At 32.1% G+C, this 27195-nt stretch overlaps 1 pseudogene; it reads right to left on the bottom strand.

The window, feature by feature from the left end:
* Positions 1-7960: 7960 nt before the first annotated feature.
* LOC141499363 (DNA replication licensing factor MCM3-like) lies at positions 7961-25564 on the bottom strand (annotated as a pseudogene).
* Positions 25565-27195: the final 1631 nt, after the last annotated feature.

Raw genomic sequence — 27195 nt, 5'->3', positions numbered from 1 at the left:
CTGGCATGAATTGATGTTGAGCAAGTGGAGAAGAAAAGCAATATACACTCTAGCAAGAACATGGGGTGATGATCAACCTAAATTGACTTGATCTTTTCAGCAGTAAAATAATTTAATGCAATTTTTAATTGGTTTGTGATGGAAAATACCTTTTGTAATCAGAAAAGGATCCGTAGAGTTTAAATGAAGATTAAAGGACATTTTCTTCAATTTTTAAAAGCTTACATATTATGCAAATTTTTATATCTAATGTTTTCTTTCTTCCTTTTGGATCCCATTCTTTTCTCACCACATGTTCAATTTCCATCTATATTTAGCATGGTTGCAAATGTAAAACCTATTTCATATTGCTTTCTGTCAGGAATAGGGGATAGGAAAGGGATGGAGGGAGAAAAATTTTAAAACTCAATACTTTGCAAAAAATGTTTGGTAAAAACTGCCATTATATGTAGTTGAAGAAACAAATAAAATACATAATTAAAAAATAAGATTACTATAGCCATTTACTGCTGTCTCTTTTGCACCTAATCTATTTCACTGATCCATCACTCTATTTATTAGAAAATCCCAAACAATTTTGATGATGCATGATTTGTAATATAATTTTAGAATTGGTATGTCTAGACCATTTTGCTTTTTTTTTTATTAATTCCTTCATTATTCCCGACCTTTTATTCCTCCATATAAATTTAGTTAGTATTTTTTTAGCTTAGCCATGCAATTTTTTAGAAGTTTGATTGGTATGGCACTAAATGAGTAATTTAATTTATTTATTATATTATTTATTGAATTGATCATATTAACTCTTCCTACCCATGAGCAAATTATATTTGACTCATCATTTGATTTAATTTTGTTTGCATGCAAGCTGTTTTATAGTTGTTTTCATAAAGTTTCTGAATCTACCTTGACATAGACTCCCAAGTATTTTAAGTTGTCTGAAGTTAATTTAAATAAAATTTCCCTTTCTAACTCATGGTGTTGTATCTTGTTAGTAATATATAGGAATGCTAAAGATTTCTGTGAGTTTATCTTATAACCTACAACTTTAATAATGTCTCTATTTGTTTCCAGTAGTTTTTATGATGGTTATCTAGGGTTCCCTAGGTATACCAGTATATGATCTGCAAATAAAGATAGTTTTCCTTCTTCATTATTGAATCTAATTCCATCAGTTTCTTTTTCTTCTCTTATCACCAAAGCTACTATTTCCAAAACAATGTTGAATATTAGTGGTAATAATAGGCATTCTTATTTTATACCTAATCTTATTGGGAATGCTTCTAGATTGTCTCTATTACATACAATGGTCATGGATCATTTAAGGCAGACACTGCTTATCATTTTAGAAAACATTACATTTAATCATATGTTATGTAATGTGATTAATAGGAATTGATGATGTATTTTGTAAAAAACTTTTTCAAGATCAATTGAGATATTCATATGATATCTGTTAAGTTTGATATTGATGTGATCAATTATACTGATAGTTTTCCTAATATTGAACCAACTTTGCTTTCCTGGTATAAATTCTATTGGATCATAGTGTATTATAATTAGTGCAAAGTTACTGTAATTGCTTTACTGATACATTAGTTAAAATTTTTGCATCCATATTGAATAAGAAAATTGATCTATAATTTTCTTTTTCTGTTTTGACTCTTCCTGTATAGATATCAGCACCATATTGATGTCATAGAAGGAATTTGATAAATCTCTTTTTTTGCCCATAGTTTTTCAGAATCTAGATAGAATTTTAAGTAACTGTTCCTTGAATGTTTTGTAGATTTAACTAATGAATCTATCTTGTCCTAAAAATTTTTTCTAGGCAGTTTCTTGATGATTTTTCAATTTATTTTTCTTGGATTGGATCCTTTAATTATTTGATTTAATCTGTTTTTAACTTAAGCAATTCATATTTTAATAAATATTCATTCATTTCACTAAGAATATCAAATATATTGAAATATTCTGTATTATTACTTAAATTTCCTCCTCATTGCAAGTGAAATCACCTTTTCCATTTTTGACACTAATAATCTGTTTTATTCTATCCTTCTTTAATCAATTTAACCAAACAATGACTTATTTTTCTCATAAAACCAACTCTTTGTTTTATAGTGAAATAGTTTTCTTGCTTTTGACTTTATTAATTTCATCTTCAACTTTTAGAATTTCTAATTTGGTACTTAATTAGGGATTTTTAATTTGATCTTTTTCTAACTTTTTATGCTCAGTTAATTGATCTTCTCATTATCTATTTTATTCAAGTAAGTATTTAGAGCTATAATATTTCCACTAATAACTGCTTTTACTGTTTTTTCAAAAGTTTTGGTTTGTCATCTCATCATTGTAATCATCTTGGATGAAATCATTAATTCTTTCTATTATTTGTTGTGTCTTTAATATTATGCTATTTGGTTTCCAATTAGTTTTAGATCTATCTCTAAGGCTCTATATTACATGTAATTTTTATTGCATCATGATCTCAAAAAGGATACATACAATATTTCTGCTTTTCTGCATTTGATTATGAAGATTTTGTGCACTAATACATGATGAATTTTTGTGTATGTTCCATGTATTACTAAAAAATGTGTATTTATTTCCATCACATTCAATTTTCTCCAAAGGTTTATGAAATCTATGATTCTAACTTTCACCTCCTTAACTTCTTTCTTGTTAATTTACTCATATTTATTTGATTCTGAGAGAGAGAATTTGAAGTCCCCTACCAGTAGAATTTTGTTATCTATGTTTCTATGTAACTCATTTTCTTTGGATGCTATACCGCTTGGTGCATACTCATTTGCTATTGCAATTTCTTTGTTATCTATGTTACCTTTTAGGAGGATTCAATTTCATTCCTTATCTCTTTTAATGAGATCCATTTTTTACAGTTGCTTTCTGAAATAATGATTGCTACCCCTGCTTTTTCCACTTCAACTGAAGCATTATACATTCTGATCCAGCCTTTTATCTTTTCTTTGTGTGTATCATTTTGCTTCAAATATGTGTCTTGTGAGCAGCATACTCCCGTATTCTAGTTTGTAATCTAGTCTGCTATCTACTTATGTTTTATGGGAGAGCTCATTCCATTTACTTTCAGTTACAATTTCTTTATAGCCCTCCATTCTATCTCTAATTGTATTTTTCCCTCCATTTACCTTATTCCTTCTCCCCAGTGTTTTGTTCCTGAATACCCTCCTCCCTCATTGTCTTTCTAACCTTCCATTTTTACTCTTTTCTTTCACCTTTCCTTTTCCTCAACTATCAGTCCTCCTTACCTCCCTCTTCCCGTGTCCCCCTCCTAATATTTGAAAGGTAAGATAAATTACTAAAGTCAACTTATTTTGTGTGTAAATCTCTCTTTGAGTCAAATCCAATGAGAGTAAGATTCAGGTGGTACTCACCTCATCCCTTCTTTACCTCTATTGAAACAGGTCCTTTGTAACTCTAGATGTGATGCAATTTACCCCATTCTACCTTCCTCCTCCTACTATATCTTTACAATCCCCCATTTTAATGAAATGATTTTTAAAATCATTCTACCAAAATCATAGACATGCCTTGAATATCTCTAATAGAGTCCCAATTCTCAATAGTTATGAGACTCTCCCTCTCAGGTAGGCTTGTAACCAGGTTAATCATATTGGATAGGAATATTTTACTTTTCTCCTATTTATCTTTTCATGTATCACTTCAGTCTGCTATTTGAAGATCAAGTTTTCTGTTCAACCCAGGTCTTCTCATCAAGAAAGTTTGAAAGTCATCTATTTGTGTTTTGCTCAATAGATTAGTCTTTTTTTATAATGCAAGCTCCCTTGCTCTCTAGAATATCACATTACAGGACCTTTGATATTTAATGGAGATGTAGCCTGGTACTGTATAATCCTGACTGTGGCACTTTGGTATTTAAAGTACTTCTTTCTGAATGCTTATAGGAGTTTCTCCTTGATTTGATAATTCTGCAGTTTGACCAAATTTTTTTTTTTATTTTCATTTTAGTATCCCTTTCAGGAGGGAATTGATGGATTCTTTCAGTGACCATTATGTCCTCTGGATCCAGCATATCAGGGCAGTTTTCCTTAATTTTATCCCGAGATCCATTCTTACTTCATAGCTTTCCCAGGGTTCTTGTGTTGGAGGAAGAAACTTTTTCACAGAACTTCAGTGATGATAACTCAGAGGTCTTGTGACCTAGAGTTAGATACTCCAGGTCAATACTCAGTGTACCAGCTAGTAAGGAATGCCTGCAGCCTTCTCCTTATTATCTTGTTGGGGATGCAATTTGCCCACTCCCTTGGCCTATGACTGGACCTGGGATGTCCACACTGCAACCCATTTGCTGTACTTGGCTGTCAGGGCTATAAACTCCAGGGGGGGCCTCTTTGGATAGTCAGTGCTGGGGAAATCTGCTGTCTACACCTGGAACTTGTGGAAATGTGCAAACATATGGGGATGTTTCTGTGTTTTTATTAGAATGCGAAGCACTCCCACTGGAATGGAAGGGGCTCACATATCAGGGTCTTGTGGTTTGGGCTGTCCAGATGAGTTGCTGGTTGAATAGGTGTCTTGGGCAGCTGCTCTGACCTTCTCCCAGTCCTCCCATTGCACATACCAAAAAGTCTTATGCTCCTACTATCATAGCTCTAAGGTTAGTACCCCTGACTTATATTGCAGTCCCTGTGCTGGGTCTCTGCTCTATGCCTTGTGCATGCCCTTGGTCCTCCATGACAGACCTTGCTGGAAAATGTTTTCTCATGTTCTTTTGTAGTATCTGTAACTCCAAAGTCTGTTAAGAAACTTGATGTTTGTCAGTTGTGAGGGAAAGACAGGAGAACTTAAAAACAGTGTCTGACTTCTCACCACCATCTTGGTTTAACTTTCAACTTTCTCAAACAAGTGAAAGTCAGGTCATAAAAATAGAACAGCAACCCAAGCAAGAGATGATGGGGAAGAAGGCAGTCAGTGCATTTAATTCAGAGAAGGTCTGAAAAATTAAATAGACAATCTTAGTCAAAATGAACTATACCAGTTCTACTACCATATCACAATGACTGGATGAGGTTCTTTCTTCAAAATTTCCCCCCAAAGAACACATTAGATTCCACTATGACACATGGAGGCTCACATTTTCAGTTCAGCAGAGTCTCTGTCAATATAATGAGTCAGCAGAGGAAGACTAGAAAAATTCAGAAAAAATATATAGAAAGTAGGAGTATAGAAGGGAAGGAAAAAGCTTTAGGGTTTTTTTGGCAGCGCTTCATCTTTTTTACTATTATATTTTAAATTAAAAAATTAATTTATTTTCATCCATTTATGCATGCATATTTCCAAGTTATAAAATTTCCCTCCATCCTCCCTTCCCAGTCCTCTCCCCATCAATCAGGGAATAGTCAGGTTAGCATTTTACATACATATTTTGTCAAACATATTTACAAATTAGTCATTTCTGGCATGAGGAATTAAGGGAAAGAGATATATAGGAAATAATTTTTATAAAGTGTTCAGATTTGGAAGAGTTGCGTTATTTCTGGGTGTTTTTTTTAATTCCAGTGGTTGGGATAATATAGTCTATAACAGCAAAATACACTTATATTAGTTCTCTGGACTGTTGAGAGGAGTTGCTTCCAACAAGGGTGTTTATTTCATAATGTTGTTGATGTGTACATTATTCCCTTGGCTCTACTCCTTTCGCTCAGCATCAGACTTATGGGAATAAGTCATTCCATGTTTCTCTAGAGTCCAATCTTATGTCTTATAGAACAATAATATTCCGTAATATTCATGTACTATAAATTATTTAGTCATTCCTCAATTTGATGGATAACCCCTCATCTTCCTATTCTTTGCTACTACAAAAAGAGCTGCTATGAATATTTTGGAACCTTTAAGACTTTTTCCATTTTTTTGCAGTTTCTTCTAGATACAGTACTAGAATTGGAAATGCTGGGTCAAAGGATATGAACAGTCTTTTTTTTTAATCTATTTGGGCATAGTTCCATATTGTTCTCCAGAAAGGTTGGATCCATTCACAACTCTCTTAGCAATGCATAAATGTCCCAATACTCCCCAAACCTCTCCAACATTGATCATTTCCCCTTTTTCCCATCTGGACTAATCTAATAGGTATGAGATGATACCTCATTGGTTTAATTTGGTTGATTGGTTTAATTTGCATTTCTCTAATCAGTAGTGATTTGGACATTAAGGGAAAATACATATGATTATATATAGCTCTAATTTCTTCATCTGAAAACTGTTCATTTCATTTGACCATTTATCAATTGGGAGATGATTTGTGATCTTATAAATTTGAAGCAATTCTCTATATATATTTTAGAAATGAGACCTTTATCAGAACTGGTGCCTGTGAAGATTGTTTCCCAGGCTTCTGTTATTTTTTTCTAATTTTGGTAGCATTGATTTTATTAGTGCAAAATCTTTTTAAGTTAATATAGTCAAAATCATTCACATCAGTTTATAATGTGCTCTAATTATTGTTTTATCATAAATTTCTCCCTTTTCCATCGATCAGATAGATAGAATATTTTTTGGTTATTAATTTATCTATGGTATCACTATGTCTAAATCCTGTACCAATTTTGACCTTATTTTGGTATAGGATGTGAGATGTAGATCTATGTCTAGTTTTTACCATATTATATTCCAGTTTTCCCTAGATTTTTGTCAAATAGTGAGTTCTTATCCCAGACTCTGATTTCTTTGGGTTTGTCAAATGGTAGATTGCTGTAGTCATTCACTACAGTTTCTTTCGAACCTATCCTAATCCACTGATCCATTACTCTATTTCTTAACCAGTATGAGGCAATTTTGATGACTGCTGCTTTATAGTATAGTTTTAGATCTGGTAGAGCTAGGCCACCTTCCTTTAAACAAAGGAATATTTAAATATTTAAATATTCCAAATATTTAAAATAGTAGTTTCTACCAATAATTTTGCAAGTTTTTGAATTTTTGAATGTTCTCCCTCCCTCTCTTCCCTCTTCCCCCTGAACAGAAGGAAATCTGATAGTCTTCATATGTTTTCCATAATATGCATATGTAAATACTTAATGTGTTGAGAGAAAATATATATCCTTAAGGAAGAAAGAAAATATTAAGGATAGTAAAATTATGTCATACTGAAAACTTTTTAAAAATTAAGGATAATAATCTTTGGTCTTCTTTCAAACTCCACAGGTCTTTCTCTGAATATTGATAATATTCTCCCTCACAAATCCCCCAAAATTGTCTCTGATCATTCCACTGATGGAGTAAGCAAATCCATAAAGGTTGATGATCACCACATGTTATTGTTAAGGTGCACAATGTTCTTCTGGTTCTGTTCATCTCACTTAGTCTCTCTCACATATCATCCCTCCTGATTTCTAATAAAACAATAGTGTTCTATCACATACATATACCATAGTGTGTTCAGTCATTCCCCAACTGATGAGCATTAACTCAATTTACAATTCTTTGGCACTACAAACAGAGCTGCTGGGAATATTTTTGTACATGTAAGATTTTACCCTTCCTCTTGATCTCTTTAGGATATAGACCCTGTAGTATATTGATGGATCAAAGACTATGCACAATTTTATTGGCTTTTGGACATAATTCCAAATTGTTTTCTAGAAAGGTTGGGTCAGTTCACAGTTCCGCCAACAATGCATTAGTGTTCCAGAATTTTTACATCCCTTCCAACATTGGTCATTATCCTTTTTGTTCTTATTGGTCAATCTGAGAGGTATGAAGTGATATTTTCAGAGATGATTTAATTTTCATTTCTTTACTCTGTAATGATTTAGAGCAATTTTTCATTTGACTATGGACAACTTTGATTTCCTCATCTGAAAATAGCCTTTGCATATCCTTTAATTGCTTGTGGGCTGAGGAATCAATCTTCATTTTCTTCTTCCTTTGCTCATGATCATCTTGCATGCAAATTTCATTTCTTTCTATTCTCTTACTCTAGGACCTTCTTGAAGGAAGTATATTGGACAAAATCCACATCTTCTGCATTCTGCAACTCAGCAGTCTTGCTAATCTGAGCCTTGAATTGGGCCTTTAGTACCTAAGCAGATGAAAATTCCCAGCGTCCAGACTGCCATTGGGGAAGTTATGGCAACATCTGAGCACATGTTGTCGTGCTTGTATAGGTGTAAATAGTCAAATATAATGTGTCTGGCTGCCTTCTACTTCAGGAAAGGTTTGATGGTTTTGGCATTATGAATATTCTTCTTCATGAAGGTTGTTCTCTATTCTTTTTCCTCTTGATTTCATGCAGGATATTCTCATTATTCTCATATATTTGTGCTTCATGCTGGTCCTCCAGAAAAATGTTAGGATCATCTATTAGAATGATATCCATAGAACTACCCAAAGGCATGCCACAACCATCCTACTCCCCAGCTATCTGGTGTGAATACATCTTGAGAACATTGTCTGACATTACCCAAACCTGCTCAGGCTTGATCTAATCCAGCAAGACAAAAAACATGTCAAATTGGGTCAATAAAGTATCCCGCCATCTGACTTATTCCAAGGCTATCTTGAAATTATTACACCTGCTCTAAATAGAGTTAGCAGCAGCCAGCATACTGCAGTAGACATTCAGGGAGCATGGATGCCAGTTTTGGAGAATGCAATCCTTCCCTGCTCCATCACCTCATGGATGACTGGATAGTCAATGTCAGACATCTTGTCAAATTCATCAATGTAGACTACCCATCAGTCAACAAGAAACATTAGCTCCCCTTCCAGAAAGTGTTCTCCTGTTTGTTGACCTGTGGTGAAAGCAGCTGTCATATGAACCTCAGAAGAGTTCAAGTCAGTAGGAATTGCTCAGGAAATTGTACAGAGTACATGAGGCAAAAACTATGATTTGGTCACTGATGGATCTCCTATCAGAAGAACATTAATATTCCCATGGATGCAATTCTCATTCCCTAATATCTTCTTTATTCCTCCAAGATACATGAATAGTATTACTTTCTTAATGTACTCATGTCTATGGATTCTAAGAGTCAATTGACTTAGGCATTATTCAAAGATATCCTTGGAATGATATTCACTAAACTTCTTAATCTTGGCTACATTTTGACAGAAAACATAGGTTGAACTTCCTTGCTCATAAGTTTCACATGACAGGCAATAAGAATTTTTCTAAAAGTGTCTAAAGTGTATTCTCCTTCCTTTTCTGGGAGGCAAGAGTAAGTCACAATCGTTCTGAATCCTGTCACCAGGTTTTACTTACTCTATCAGGTCATCATCCAGTAAAACATCCACAGAGCATGGCAGCAGGCCAAAAGGGTCCTTCTCAGGCACTTGCTGGATAGTGTTGGTCTGGTGGTCTTAATACACTGAAAAGCCATACTCTTGTCTCCAGGATTATTCTCTTCATTCTTGGTAGGATAGACAGAACAAGAAGGAAAGGTCATTAGAATGGTAAGATCAGGGTAATTTGTCTCTATGGTTTTCTTGGAGTTAGTACAATAGTAGATACTAAGGACAACCTAGGCATAAATCAAGGAGCATTTGTTGATGATGTCCTTCATGCAGATGATGCAGATGATGCAGGAAGCAGGAGGTTAAGGGTCCAAGAAGAAATGTGCTTGAAAACAAATCTGTCCTCCAAAACAACACCATATCATTCCTCATATTGGATATTCTTAACATATATATCTATATATATCTATCTATATATATATATATATATATATATATATATATATATATATATATATAATATATATATATATCTATATCTATATCTATATCTATATCTATATCTATATCTATATCTATATATATATATATATATATATATATATATATATATATATATATATGTATATATGGCATCAATGGAGACCAAAAAATTCCTATAGGGCACCTGAAAGCTGAGGAGTTACCCAAAGGCATTGTTAGGAAGCCAGATGACTCTTTCTTCATTCTTCCAATGAAGATCATTTACATTGAAAATCAGATGATGCTGGTTATCACTTATCAATTCTGTGATAAATTCCCCAGTTTTCTTCATCATACAAGAAGTCCAGGCTATATCTTCAGTATTGTATATGTGGTGTGTGTGTCTGTGTGTGTGTGTCTGTGTGTGTGTGTGTCTGTGTGCATGTATGTGTGTGTCATCAAGTTGTTGTCTCGCTTTTCCTGATTTTCCCCTATCACTCTCATTTTTCTTCTTAATTTGTCCTCTCCCTAACTTACTTGATTTTCAAAATACTTTTTGAGCTCTTGCATGGTCTGAGACCAACTCATATTTTTCATGGAGATTGTGAACATAGAAACTTTGTCATTTTTCATCTTCTTTTGAGTGTGTTTTAATCTTCCTTATCACTATAGTGACTTTCTCTGGTCAGTTTTATTTTCTTCTGATGTTTGCTCATTTCCCTAGTCTATGACTTGATTTTTAACTCTTTATTAAAGTAGGACTCTGCTTCTAGATGGGGGATTCATTGTCATAAGGTTTTTTTGGTATCTATTTTTTAGAGATACTTCTGCATGGCTACTAGTTTTCTGTTCTTCCAAGGTGATATGAATTGAGGAGAGAGTTTCCCTACCCTCCTAGCATGTGCTCTGATCTGAAGGAGCTCACAAGCTCTCCTCTTTTCTGTCCTGGAATTGTGAGGAGGATCTCTTCTCCCTTGTCATAGTAAACTGTTATAATACTGCTTTACTTCCTGGGTCTTTGACCCAGGATTGTGCCCCAGATCTTTGTATGTGCAAACTAATACAGTCTTACCTCAGTGAGCAGAAGGAAACTCTTGTGATCTCCTTCTGACTCTTCATCATCTGTAGACTGAGATGTACAGAAATATCTTCTGTGGCTACTGATTTAGTGACTCCCAGGTACTATTTCTGTTTAGCTGGGGGCAGGTTTGCTTTGCTGTGCCCTTTTCCTATTGTGACTGATTTTTCCTGGTGATTTAACAAGTTGCCCTTGGCAGTCTGTGAATTGAACAAGCTGGGTAATGTCACAGTTGTCACTGATGTAGTTTTCTAGCTGCCTATTCCAGGATGGCTGGCACCAGTCTATACCAGCAAGAGCCACACTGCCCTGCACTCATAACTCACATTAGTGCAAGATAATTTTACTCCCAATCTTCCAAGTTTTCTTTGGCCAGAAAATTGTTTCATTCCATTTTTGTGCGATCTGCCACTCCAAAATTGAATTAGTAACCATTTAAAGAAATTTGAAGGAATTTTGGGAAAGTTGTTGCCATCTTGTTTCTGAACCCCTGCTTTATTATATTTTGCTTCTGACTGTCACTTGCCTCATTCTACCCTCCTTTCTATCAATCTCTTTATCTTTTCTTGTTCATTACCTGCTTATTTCCCCCTCCCTTTTATCAGCTTTCCTATGTGGGGATGAAAATAGTTGATTATTATTTACTAACATATCTTTTCTTTCCTTTTATCTTTTTTATGCAGCTTGTGAGTCTTTAATTTGAAGATCAAATTTTCTGCTCTATTCTGTTCTTTTTATCAGCTAAGTTTGAAAGTCCTCTATTTCCTTGAAAATCCATCTTTTTTTTTCTTTGAAAGAATATGCTGAATTTTGCAGTGTAGTTGAGTCTTGGTTATTATCTAATCTCCTTTGCCCTCTGAAATATTAACTTCCAGACCCTCCAATACTTTAATTTTGAAGTAGATAGTTCCAACATAATCTTGATTATATGTCCCTGTTATTTAAATTGCTTATTTCTGGATGCTTGCAGTATTTGGCTATAATACCTCTTAGAGTTTTTATTCTATGAACTCTTTCTGGTGGTTATAGATGAATTCTTTTGAGTAATATTTTATCTTATTGTTCAAGGAAATTAGAGAAATTTCCCAGATAAATTCCTGAGAAATTTTGTCCATTCTCTTTTTGTTTTATCATCACTTTCAGGTAAACACAGATGACTGCTCCAGGATAGCAGGGACCTCCTAGATATGTAAAGTTGGAAAGTGCTCTATTCTTTTCTATTCTGGGTTTGGTTGCTTCAGAATAAGTGTAGAGACTTGATTAACTTTGTTTATAAAGGAAGCCAAAAGTTCCTGTGTTTTCTTTGCCATCTTGACTCTGCTCCTCAAATAATTACTTCTTAAAGTTCATTGGAAAGCTATGATTCTATATAATCTCTTCTCGAATATAATTTCATATATATTTACACATATGTGTACATATATGTATATGTATGCATACATATATACATACCTATACACATATACTGTAAAGCAACAAAAGCATAACCTCAGGCAACTTAGAAATGTTTGGTAAGCATTTTCCCTAGGAGGTTATAATGACAAAATTAAAATAAACTTAAAAAGTCCATGTAAACACTACTTAGCTTTTTTGTGCAACCAATTCCAGGTTAAAGAAAATTAGATTTATAATGACAAGGTTAGCAATATATATCCTGAGGGGGAAAAATCTTCACACATGGAGTTATCAAGAAAAGAAACAGGATAATGCTTTTAAAATACATTACAATGAAAAGTTTGAAGCTGACTTTCAGCAAAACCAAGTCAACATAAGAATAAGAATACCATTACAATCAATTGTAGAACCATAACATAATGATGTTTTCATATCATTAGAGGTATTTCATTCTCATTTCTTTTATGATCATCTTTGTCATATTTAAGCCATTGAAAAGTTTTCTAGATATTTTGTGGTTGAAATATATGCAACCTTGCTCAAAATATGAAACTTTTAAGTACTAGTTTGCTTTTGGTTATGAACCCTTAATTTTATTTTTCTTTTTTCCTTTCAGCAAAGACTTCTGGATGTATCAAGCAAAACTTCAATGCAACCCCATATTTAGATTTTAGTGAATTGAATTTTGCTACATAGTCTATAAGTACTAAATATAATATGTTTCCATAATATTTTGGGGTAATATCATATTTTTAGAAAGGAATTTTAATGTGGGTGCTATATTATTTGCAAAACAATTATTTAGTAAATATAGTAAGGAAAATAATCCTGAAAATAGAGGAAATAAAACTCAATATTCTTATATGAATGCACTTAATAGCTAAAATGAATGTGCTGTAAAGAAATTTTCAAACAATAAATTTCGGCGCATATAGTGGAAAGGTAGAAAAATATGAGTGTATAACATGTCTTAATAAAGTTTAAAGTTTAAAATGTAAAAATGTACTGATTCGGATCTCCAAGTGTACTGTATCAAGCATTTAAAGAACAATTAATTCCAAAATTATATAAATTATGTGAATAAATAGTCAAAGAAGGAGTTCTGGCAAATTCCTTTATTCTTTGCACCTACATGGTATTGGAAGAGCCAAAACAAAGAAATCTATAGGAAAAACTTCCCCAATGAATATTGATGTAAAAAATTTAAATAGAATTTTAGAAAAGAGATTATACCAAATTTATAACTAGAATCAGGTCTGATTTTTACCACTATGTAGAGATGGTTGAATATTGACCAAGCAATTAGAAAAATTGATTATAACAATAATAAAAGAAACAGAATTCAGATGATGTTATCAATAAGTGTTACAAAAGACTTTGATTAAAATGTAATAGGTATTCCTATTAAAAGCACAGATCATAGGAATAAATGGTGTTTCTCGCCAAAATGTTAAGCAGTGTCTATTTAAAACTGTGAACAATTATTATGTGTATTGGGGATAAAATTAGAGACATTGCCAATTAGATCAGGGGTGAAACATTTTAGGAACTGTTATTCAATGATGAATTAGAAATGTTGGCTTTAGGAATAAGAGAAGATAAAGAAATTGAAGAAATTAGAATTGACAATGAAGAAACAAAACTTTCCCTCTTTGCAGCTGATATGATGGTATACTTAGTGAAGCCTAGAGAATCCTCTAAAAAGTTCTTGAAAAAATTAACAAACTTAAGAGAGTAGCAGGATAAAGCCACATAAATCATCAAAATTTCTACATATGGCCAACAAAGGCCAATGACAAGAGATAAAAAGAGAAATTCCATTAAATGTAACTGTAGACAATATAAAAAACAACAACTTTGGAATCTACCTTCCAGAAGCTATATGAATATAATTACAAATGATTTTCACATGAATAATGTCAGACCTAAACTAATGGCAAATTGTTTATTGCTACTGGGTAGGCTATAATAATTTAATAAAAATGACCAGTCTACCTAAATTAAATTATTTATTCATTGCCATACTGTACTACCAAAACTTATTTTAAAGAGCTAGGAACAAAATAATTTTGACAAACAAGTTCAAAAATATCAAGGGAATTAAGGAAAAGATGCAAAAGAATGTGGCCTGGTCATACAAGACCTAAAACTATATTGTAAAGCTGCAAAAATCAAAACTGGTGGTAGTAGCTAAAAAGCATAGTGGTGGATCAGCGGAATGGATGAGCTACAAAACAAATTGTATTATACTACTATAGTAATTTTCTATTTTATAAACCCAAAGATATCACTTATAAAATAGGAACTCACTATTTGACAAAAATGCTGGGAAAATAGTTGGACAAATACTGGACAAATACCAATATCTCACACCCTTTACCAATGAAGTTTGAATTATTTAAACATAAAGGGAGAACAAAAAATAGTTTAACATTCAGATCTATGGAGAGGTGAGGAATTCATGACCGAAGAAGAGATAAGGAACATTATAAATAGCAAAAAAAAAGATAATTTTGAATGTATTATATTTGCAAATTTTTGCTCAGATAAATTTAATGCAATCAACATTAGAATAAATGAATAAAACTGGGAAATAGTTTCACAGTGCTTCTGTTATATTACTCGTTCCTAAATTATATAAAGAACTATGTCAAATCTTAGAAAAATACAAGTTATTCTCCAATTGAAAAATTGTTTAAAAATATGAAGTCATGTGAAGAAATTAAAGGTACCTAAAAATAAGAAAAAATACTTGAAATCATTATTGATTGGAGAAATGCAAATTAAAACAACACTAAGTACCATCTTAAATCTATCAGATAGACTAAAATGCCAAAAAGGGAAGATGATCAAGGTTGGAGAGATTATAGGAGAATTGGGACATTACATGCACTGTTGGTGGAGTTGTGAACTAATCCAACCATTATGGAGAGCAAGTTTGAACTAGGCTCAAAGGAAAATAAAACTTTGCATACACTTTTATTTAGCAAAAAAACTACTAGATCTATATCCCAAAGAAGTCATAAATGGAGGAAAAGATCCACAGGTGCAAAAAACATTCATAGCAACTTTTTTTGTATTGGCAAAGCCTCAGAAATTGAGGGAATGCCTATCAATTGGGGAATGGCTGAACAAATTAGGGTATATAGATATACAGAATACTTTTGTTTTTTAAGTAATCATGAGTGTCCAGATTTCAGAAAAGCCTGAAAAGTCTTTCAGGAATTGTTGCTGAGTAAAATAAGTAGAATTAGGAGAACCTGATAAGCCTGGTTAAATGGTCAGATGAGAATAATTTATTCCAAAAGTCATGAAGGTAACTGAATCTGATGCTGTGGTTTCCTTACGTCTTGTTGACTCATCAAAGACATGAAAGTCATCCACTGCATCCCAAGCATTCCTCAGTTATTGTAACATTCATATTGCTACTGAATATTGAGAAAGAGAGAGAGAGAGCTAAATATATTACCAAGTATAACCAAGTATAACAATAATGTCATTATTTCTTGTTATTCTTATGTATTCATCCTGGGATGATGATGGTGACAATTATGGCTTACCAGTTGTTAAAAATTCATTTTGGATCGCAAAGAAGCACTAAAGTTGGCTATTTCCTACATAGCAAGTTTCCCTTATTTTATCTCCCAAATTAAGCAATGACCTCCTTTATAACAGAGACTGTAAAAAAAGTCTTTATTACTTTTGTAAACTAGTATAAGGGTTTACATAAAGCTTCATACACAATACATGTTCCCATAATATTTTGTTCTTTGAATGATCTTAATCAATTTGTAACTAAATGATTATCTTAGAGAAGGAAAAGGTTTAAGGACCCAATATGTCTTTCCTCAATTTTACTATCATTCCTCTGAGTTTTACATTTTATGCTATTGTATATGAGACAGGCACAGACTGTGATTTGGTTTCCTAAATTGATGGCATTATAGAACCTCTAAATATAAGAAGGAAATGCTTCATTCATTTATCCATTTAGCAGATATGGATCATAGAACTTTATAGGATTTAGATCTAGAGAAGATAATAGAGATACCCTAGGCCAACCCTCTCATGATGCTGACCACTGGATGATAGATTTAGAGTGTGGAGGGGAGTTTGGGCACCATTTAGTCCAATTCCTTCATTTTACAGACAACTGAAAACTCAGGAGTCTAAATGGCTTAACAAATTACATTTATTTAGAACTTTAATGTTTGCAAAGTGCTGTGCATATATTATCTCACTTAATCTTTACAACAATCCTATGATGTAAGTGATATTTTCTGCATTTATTGATCAATAAAACTAAGGGCGTTTAAATGATTTAACAGAACTATAATAATAATAATAATAATAATAATAATAATAATTTATATGAAATGGGATTTGTACCTAACCCATTCTGATACTATATACAGTCATCACTAGACACCATGCATTTAATTCAGTGATGTCTTTGCTAATCCCCATTGCTTATTTTGTTTGTGCAAAACACTGTGCTAGTAACCTTGGTTGGAGATAGTGCGTATAGAGAGGAAGATAAAACCAAAGGACTGAATGAGGCAGGATACAAAGTTAAATAGTATGATTTCTATCTCTAGCATATAAAATTCTCCTCATCCTTCTCATCAAATGTAAAGACTGCATTCTTTGGGTGGGGGAGGGGAGAGAAGGAGGGGGAAAATTGTAAAATTCAAAACTTTGCAAAAAAGATTGGTAGAAACTATTATACATAATTGGAAAGCAAACAAAATATGTATATAAAAAAGGAAAAGATGCACAAAATTATCATCTAAGGTAAAAATGAGAAGTTTATAAAAAAGGTATAAAGTGTTTCAAAAATTAAAAGAGGAAGAAAACATTGTTTCTCTTGAACTGATTTGTATTTTCCTCATCTAGTGGAAGAGAATTCACCTCAATACAATCATATGTATTAATATTTTGATCAATTTTCTTAATAAGAATTTTGTAATAAATTAAACACTACTTCAATTTGATTCTTTTATTGAAAATTAAATGATGATGGCATGAAATAATTATATTTCTTCTTACCATCTCTCCCATAGGATATTTAAGAATTGAAACAGTAATCTAAAAAATTCAATTGAAAAAAGTAAAGAAAATTCCAACATTCAATATTTTCAAATTAGATATCACAATCTATGGACACACATAGATCTTGTTTGGATAGTATTTTACTGAAGGACTGCAATAATTGTCTAATTATCCACTTCATTTTGTCTACAGACTTGAAGCAACTAGTGATCTTGATGTCTTCTGGGATTTGTAAGACTTTTGAATGCCACGTACCTTACATAAACCAGATTGTACTTTGATGCATCTCCATCTGGTCAAGTGACAAAACCCCCACTATTTTCTAATGAAGACCTTACCAAAGCTGTTTACACCAATATGAGTGAGATTACTTAAATGTCTGCAATATGAATCTATTCTAGAATGTCCAAATATTTGCCTGTGTGCCAAGAACAATTTAGTGAATAACTTGATCTTAATCTAAAGGTAATATCACATATACTGGATCTATTTTTTTTCTTTCAAATCTGGAACTGTTATACTATTTATTTGTTAACTGTGATATTCTAATTACAATATTTTGTCTCAATCCAATGATTTTTACAATAATAGTTATCACATTTTAGTAGGAAAATATTGCCAATTTTGAGTTATTATTTATTTTCTTTTTCTATCTCTATATTTCACTTTACCTGAACTAATATAACAAGATACAAAAGGCCAGAGTTTGAATTTCTATTCAATTTTTAAAAAAATTTTAAATCATAACGTGGACACTTTTATTACATACCTTAGTTGTTTGTTTAGGTCAAATGACCTTATTTATATAATATAGTAGTGTTTCAAAAATGTATTTGGGCCAGAGGCTTTTTCTTTAGTGTGTATGAATAGGAAACTTTTTGTTTATCTTGGTCATTTTCCCTTTCTGGAAACATTGGTATTATCTCTTGAGAAATGTTATATTAATGATGATGTGAGGCAGGGAAATACCTCACATATAAAATCATCCAAATGCAGAGGGCTCTATTTTTTTGTTGCTGTTGCAGATTTGAAAGATTATCTTAGTAGAGATCTTCAAGTAAAATTAGTATGAAGGAGAAGAGATTCTTACTGAAACCGAGATTGAATTAGGTAGTCTTTGCGATCACTTACAAGTCTTTTTGAGAGTCTATAATTTCTGTAGTGGATAACCATAAATTAAAATTAAACAAATCTAAATTATTTATTCAAATCTTATAGAATGTAGAAAGAAATTTGCCTGAATCCCATTGGGGGGGAAAAAAAAAACAAGAAAATACTATTTATCAGCGGGAAATTTTCATGCAAGAAACTTATAAAGCATCATTCACTTGCAATATTTCCTTATTGAGGACTCCAACTGGAGACCTGGGCTATGCTGCTCTTCATTTTGGTGAAATGAAGCCTATGAAGCTATCTGCATTTCTTCTACCTCTCACTTCCATTGCCTTTTTCTTTTCAGTTCTCCTTAGACTCCAGCAGATGGCAGTTTGTCATTGTTCTCTGAAAGAGGTTCCACACTTTAGACTTTTTAAAAAATTCTATTTCGTATGATAGAACACAAGACTCCAGCAGAAGACACACGAATTCACTATCTAGATAGACAAAGTTTGCAACTCAAAAAACCAAAAACCAAAATTCAAAAAACTTTGAACAAGTGTTATAAGGAGCTTGAGACTTGAATGTCTCAGTGGCTTTAAATCTATAATGCACACATAAAAATGCCCAAGACCTAAAATGAAAGAATTCTTGATCTTTTCCTTCTACAATAGAACCAGTGAGGCCAATAATGCTTTAACATCATACTTAAAATAATTTTTTACATAAATAAAAAATAAAATAATTACTTTTACAAAAACAATTATATCAAAATATTGATAAAATATCTATAAATGTAGTGAGTTTATAGACTCTAAGTTCTTACCCTGGGGCTAGAAAAATTACCTTTTTTATGTTAAAAAAGACCTCCTTCCCCATTAACATATGAGATCTAGTTAGCAGTTTGTAGTCCTCTCCACTAGTACCTGAATAGTATGTCTCATCCTATAGATATTTAGTGGGAGGAGCATTATACTATATCCCAAGTTATTTCTGAATATTCTAAACTTTCTCCTGTCTCTCTGCGGAGGATTATTTAAATTATGGTTGCTTTCTAAAACATGTAGGAGTGGGAGAAAGCTTCATTTGCCAGCTACCCTGATGTTGGAACCTGCTAGAAAGACTGTTCATCCATTTTACACAAATTACCCTATATATTTTATTATAAAAATTTTACCTGAGTCAGAACTGTTTTCAACATTATTTTTTTCTTTTCTTTTGCTTATTAGTTTTTGCTAGGTAATGGGGTTAAGGGACTTGGCCAGGGTCATACAACTAGGTAATTATTAAGTGTCTGAGGCCAGATTTGAACTCAGGTCCTCCTGTCCAGGACAGTGTTCTATCCACTGCCCACCTAACTGCCTCCTCTTTTGAACATCCTTAAGAGTCTCTAAGCTGTAGATGCAAATTTCAAATTATGTGTGTATGTATGTATGTGTATGTGTACATGTGTGTGTCTGTATGTGTAGCTATAGTGACTAATTCAAGCTAGAAAAAGGGATGGATTGTGAACCTAGTATTTGAATTCCAACATTTTGCAAAAGGTTAATTCATTTTATCCTTATATATAATATACAACAATAGAATAGAATAGTTATATTTGTATACATATTATAGATTTATATACATATATGTTCATTGATATATACAATTCACATTGGTGATGTTGCTAAGTATTGATCCATCAGGTACAGATTATTAGACATATTGTAGGATCAGCACAGGCTAGGAGTGAGACAGTAGTTTTTTTGATCATGGTGAAACCTGCACAGGCAATCAGGAAAATTGGATTCAATGAAGCTACCTGCATTAAATAAAGCACTGGTATTATTCTAAGAATATGCTAATTTTTGTACATTTAAAAAAAGCAATTGATTTTTATTAAATGTATTCCCAATATATATATCTTGCTTTAGATACTTCATTTTGACTAGCTTCATTAATACCTAAACTCGATAATATTTAAATCTATGAATTATTTCTTTCACACTTTTCCAAAATGCGCAGTTTTTGTTTATATTCCAAAGACCTGAAAAAATCATTTGAATAAAGGATGAAGTACAGAAATAGTCTAGAACTGAATTAAGTGAATTTGAATCATATAATATTTGGGAGCATTGGGTTTACTTTATGACAGAATATCTATTTATTATAATATGCTCTTTATTATCAGTTATAAAGTTCAAACATTCATTTAAATTAATTCAGAAAAACAATCCTATGATATGAAAAGAACACAGTATTTAGATAAAAATTTTAAATATTTTTTCAAGTAATAAAAATATGTGCACTTAATTTTGAGTCTTTATCATTTTATCAATATGCACTGTGCTATTAAGTGCTATGTGTATATAAATTTTATTGGCAAATCACAGAACACTGAAGATAGCACCATTCGAGTTGATAAAAGTTGCTGGCAGAAATATGAATGATTTCATTTGAAGTTCTTTATGGAAAAATAAAAAGCCACTCCTCAAATCATTTCATTAGACCTGAATTATAAATGTTGTACAAATTATGAGGGCAACTTTTCATGTTATGTTTAGTCACTGAAACATACTGCTACCTACTGGGTTATTCTTATTAATTAAATCCTTCATCATTAAACACTGAGGCTAATTCTTATGCAATGGTGACCTTTCTGTGAATTAATATGAATAATTAATATGAAATTTTGTCCTTGCTCTGATGAATGTGAAGTTTCCATTAAAATTCTATTGTTCAGTTCGAGTGGAGAAAAAAGAATTGTATATGTGTGTGTTACCTATAGAAGTCATAATAATATAGAGAATTTGTTATTAATTAACATAGAATTCTGGGAAAAGGAACAGCTGGCACGAATATGGTTCCATTTCAACCTACCTTTTCTTTCATAGATAAGTGTAATTCCTAAGAATCATATTGAACTTACAATGAGAGCTGGAATGTAAATTCTGGTATTGTAAAAGTCCAACATACTGCAAACACACTAATTTATCCTATGCTAAAATGTAGTATTTCTATACATGATGTGTAATACAAATGTTCATTATTCCTTCATTTATTTCTTCATGAAAATGTTTAAATTTTTTGTATTTAAGGTATTTGGGATGCTAAGGATACAAATGCAAAAGACAGAAAATGAATATTATCTTGCTCTCAAGTCAGGAATATCACATTTTATTTGAGTAGGTTACGGAAAGGAAAACAGGGATATAAAAGTTTATACAAACACATGCATACAATCCTGTACACATATCCTAGACACATAAAACACATAATACATCTATGCATATACATGTGTGCATGGTTATATGAATCAAAGGATAATGCAACTCATTGTGACTCATTGGTTTGTTTGGTTGGATGGCACTTTCCAACATTGAATTCCAAAATTGTACTCAACAAAGTTAAATTCTCTACTCAGAAAATATAAAGAATTGCATCATATATAAATATATTTTAAATATTAAATATTTTAAATAAATTGCTGAATATTCAGAAAGATAGGTATATAGAAATATAACTAAAATGTACAAAATAACATTTCACTTTGTACCATTCATAGTACCTTAGTGGATTCAAAAACCCTTAGAATTTGGAACCTCTAGACAAGTTCTAACTTAACTATGTTGAATTTGTGTAAACTATTGTTGAAACTCAGTTGTCATTTACAAAGCCCTAATTGGGTACCTCATTCTATCCACATGCTCAGAATTGCCAGATCTATGAAAATTAAAATAAGATATCCCCTTCTTGTGTTTTGGGATAACTCTGCTTCATTCTCATTAAATCCATGCTTCATTCTTGACTTATACTCATTGAAGACAATATAGACCACCAGATCCTATACAGGGTTAAGGGAGCCATTCAACATTGTTAGTAATATAACTATGAACTATCCATCATTTAAGACATAGACTATCCATCCTATACTGTTTCATATAAGGAGAAGGCAAAGAAACAAGTGTTTATTAAGTACTTATGTTTTGGGTATTGTGCTTTTTAATTATCATCTTGTTTAACCTTCACAATTACTCTGTGTTGCATGTGCTATTATTATCCTGGTTGTATAGATTAGTCATAGGAAATTGAGAAATGATAAGGGATGTGTGTTTAAATACACGCATAAGAATCTGAACTATTATTCAAATTCATGGATTTCTCATTCTGAGTCTAGTACTTGCTAGAAAAGGAGAAATATAATCTGGTCTTCTAAGGCATCTTAAGATCCTTCCATTCTAATGGAATGTTGAACTTCCTTAGTGAGATATGTTCAACAGAAAAACAAAACACTAAATCATTTATAGATTTACTAGGCTACTCTTGATCATACACTTTTGAGTTTAGCATCAAACATTCTACTAGAACATATTGCTATGAAAATGGACCAGAGTAAGGAAACAAGGTTTAGATTAGAACTGTTACCTGTGTTGCATGATTTCAGTTAAGTTGTAGATCAGACAAAGATACTGTGTCATGGTTTGGGATTAAGAAGAAGATGCAAAGGGTGAAGGATAGTTAGGTGGTATGGTGGATACAACTCTGGCCCTGGACTCAGGAGGACCTGAGTTCAAACTGGCATCAGCAGATTTTAATAATTATCTGTGTGACCATGGGCAAGTCAGTTAACCCCATTGCCCTGAAAACAAAAAGAAAAGAAAGAAAAGAAGGTCCAAATGAAGATTTATAGTGAGGGGAGAAATGCATACTTTAATATAAAAGAAACCCCAATCTTCCACATTTCCATGAATAAGTTATTGGGCAGTTTCTTGCTCATAGTAGCACTGTTATATTTGGTTGAAGAAGCTTCGGTGTATACTATCATTTAAATGCATCTACTTATTAACTACCCTACTGCCATTATGTCCTCATAATTTTATAGGCATATCATCTCTGTTTTGTCTCATTTATGAAAATTTCAGTTCTTTTAAATACTTAATTACCTTGTTTGATCACAAAAAAAAATTTTTGATCTAACATATCATTGTTTCCTGTCCTTTTGAATAGTTTTCTTACATATAAGTCAGTAGTATGCTGGGGTTAGTTCATACCTGCTTGTGTAAATTGATTGTTTCATTTTCAGTATGTAAATGTTTGCTTCAGAAATCAGTAATTATTTATATAATGCCTAAAAAATTAAAGGGAACTGTATTAATAAGATAAGTTACACATAAAAGTATTTCCTGTAAATATCTTTTCCTGGAAAATGAATTCTTAGACATTAACAGCATAAACTATGTTTACTACAAAATGAAGCACAGCAATTGAAGTACATTTTATAATTTATATAATAACTTACATAAATAATTTTATAATAATTTTGATTATATTTGATATTTTATTATGAATTAGTTTATAATTAAAATAATAAAGTTGACATGATCATGACATGATAATTTGTAGAATTTAGATAATTTATTTTTGGAATTTCAGTGTTAACCTCAACCTTAATTTTAGAAAGCATAAAGAACACATAAAGTGATAATTAGCCATTTATCAAATATTACTATTTAAATAATAGTTACAGATTATGGCATCTTTAGTCCCAATATAAAGTTCCCATTTAGTTTTAGTAGAGTGAATAATATTCTTTAGCTTTTGGTCAACAGCTATAACTCTATTAATTTGACATAATCTAATCTCCTTTTCTCTACATTCCCTCAAACATCCATCATTATTCCTTCTCTATTCTATTAACCAATCTAATAAGTATTAGTTACTTCTTCAGATTTATTCTGATCTCCTATTATTTACTCTTTATAGTTAGGGAAATTGAGGCCCAAGGAGGATAAATGATTTACTCAATTTCACAAGGGTAATTTTACCAATGGGATATGAAGTTGTCTCTTGTTACCCACCCTTTTACTCTCTCTTCCCTATCAGGTGATTTCTAACATTCTTGCCAATTCAAAATTTATGATTACTTGGTATTAATGTTTCCATCATTTATTATGGCCTTCTGGGAACTTAAATAAATAAATAAATAAACAAACAGATAAATAAATAAACAAAAAAACAAATAAATAAATAAAATGAGGAGTTTGGACTTGATGGCATTTTAGATATCTGGCAGTCCTAGATCTATAATCACTGGGGTCCTTGGATAGATTTTTTAAAAATGATATAATTAATTTAATTTGTAAGTCTATTTATTTTGTTTGTAATTTATTATTTTGAGATCAGTTTTTAAATCTGATCTTCTCTAGATTGCCAAAAGAGAATGTGGCAATGACAAAAATAAATTAAGAACACCAGTCTTGTCCAACCTCCTTATTTTATTCACAAGAAAATTAATTATTATAAATGTAAAATTATTCATTAAAAACACATTATACAGTCACTAGATCTGGGAATGCAAACAACATTCTGTTGCAATAGTTCCACACTTTCTATCATTAAAGAGAAATAAATTTCAATTTCTGTAGTTCAGATAGAGTTGGGTTTCCAAATTGTTTCCATTTCTCTGAAAGCAGGAGTACTACTGGGGGGCAGAGGGAACACTGGATAGATATCTTTCTTTATCAGAAGTCCTTCACAGTTACCTTCAGTCACAGCACTGCTGAGTAAAGATAAGTCATTCACAACTGATCATCATACTGTAGTGCTGTTAATTTGCATGTAGGATATTGTACTTTGAAGGATCTCATAAAACTGTCTCCAGGTTTTTCTGAGTGTATCCAACTCATCATTTCTTGCATCTCAAGAGCACTCCATTATATTTGCATAGCACAATTTGTTCAGTCATTCCCTAACCAATGGGCATCCTCTCAATTTACACTTCTTGCCACCAGAAAACAGCTGTAATATGCATATAAGTCCTTTTCCTTTTTGTTTCTCTTCTCTTTGGAGATACAAAACTAGTGGTGACAATGAATAAAGGATATACATGATTTAATAATACTTTCAGCATTGTTCTAAATTGTTCTACAGAATGGTTGAATCAGTTCAAAAATCCACCAACAATGTATTGATGTCTCATTTTCCCTACATCCCTTCAAATATCTACCATTATTCCTTCTCTGTTCTATTAACCAATCTAATAATTATAATGTACTTCCTCAGATTTATTCTAATTAGAATTCTTTCAATCAATAGTGATTTAGAACACATTTTTAATATGACTGTACATGACAATGACATCCTCATATGAAATCTGCTCATATCTTTTGATAATTTATCAATTGGAAAACTAATCTCATTTTTATAGATGAATAAACTTGCTTCAAAATCTTTTTTCATAGTTCCTATTACTAACCGCATTTCACCCTATTGTATTTCCCTAATGCTGCTTATTTAACTCCCTGTCTCTCCTCAAATGTGCATTGCTTCTGACTACCCCATTCTTCAATCAGTGTTCTATTCTATCTACCTCCAGACTAATTTTCTCATCCCCTTCTCCTCCTACTTTCCTATAGGGTAAGATAATTTCTATTCTAATTGAATGTGTATGCTATTCCTTCTTTGCACCACTTCTGATGAGAACAAGCTTCACTCACTTCCTCTCACTTATAAAAGCTTTTTCTAGCCTCTGTTTTATTAAATAACTTATCCAATTCTCCCTCCTCCTTTCTGTTTCTCTAAATATTTTCCTCTTTCTTCTCTTAATTTAATTTTTTAAAAATATCATCCCCTTCATATTCAACCTATACCTATGTCCACTGCCCATATGTATTCCATTTAATTGCCCTAATAATGAGAAAGTTCAAATGAATTAGGAGTATCATCTTCCCATTTTCCACGTAAATTTATTTTTATTTAAATAAATATAAATTTTAGAATTTATTTATGAAAAAAGTGTAAAAATTCTATTATCATTAAGTTTCTTATGATGCCCATTTCCTGTTTATCTTTTTTATGCATCTTTCTGGAAGTTTTTAATATTTTCCTCTAAAATATGAGAGCTCTGGATTTGGCTATATAATATTTGTGGAAATTTTCATGTTGGGGTTCTCTTTCAGGAGACAATTGGGGATACTTTCAATCTCTTCCTTCTTTTCTGATTCTTGATAATTTCTTAATTATTTTCCTTGATTTTTTTCTTTAAAGATGCTGTCTATGCTCTTATTTTTGGTCATGATTTTCATATAGACCAAATAATTTTAAATGGTCCCTCCTGGATCTGTTTTCCTGATGATTGGTTCACAGGAGCTACTCTTAGCTTGCTAGAGCTGGCTCTGCACTGCTGTAGTTTGTGCTTGACCACATTCCACTATCACCCTGGTGGGACAAATCTTTCTTACTAAGCTTCTAAGTTGCCTGTGGTATCTATCTGCTGATAAGAACATCAACTGCCATTGCTGCTATTGATTCACTCATACTCCTGAATGTTCTTGGTTTTCTGCCTGCACTAGACTGTACTCCTCTCTCACCCTACTGCAATTTCCTCATTTCTCTTTATGAAGGTCTTTGTTTTTAAATGCCATTAGAAATGCCAGCATCTTGCTCTCTGTACCATATTGGAAATACCAGCTGCCAACTCTCTGTGCTGTCTGCAAAAGAAATAGTGGCAACACTCAGAGCTTACTCTTCTGGACCATCTCTGTAGGAACATCAAAAACTTGCTCACTACATTATGCATTCACATTTGGTGGGATGGAGACCAAACTACATACATAAATTTGGAGTACTCTTCCTCCTTTTGAGATATTGACCAGCATCATGACAAACCCAAATTTTCATATCTAGTTAATGGTCAAATCAACAGATTATTCTGCTGTTTCTCAAATCCAGTGTACTTTGCACAGCTTCCTCCCACAAAGCAACTTTAAATCATGTTCAAAGTACATTTATTCCCTGTCTTATTCAAAGCACTATGCAATGTGAACAGTGTCAAAAAGAATAAAATGTTTTACTAAGAATAAAATATATCCCTACAGAGTGATTAATGTGAT

The sequence above is a fragment of the Macrotis lagotis genome, chromosome X (genome assembly GCF_037893015.1).
Source record: "Macrotis lagotis isolate mMagLag1 chromosome X, bilby.v1.9.chrom.fasta, whole genome shotgun sequence".
Taxonomy (NCBI): Eukaryota; Metazoa; Chordata; class Mammalia; order Peramelemorphia; family Peramelidae; genus Macrotis; species Macrotis lagotis.
Note: the sequence above shows the minus strand (reverse complement) of the source record. Positions and strands in the feature narration are given on the sequence as shown.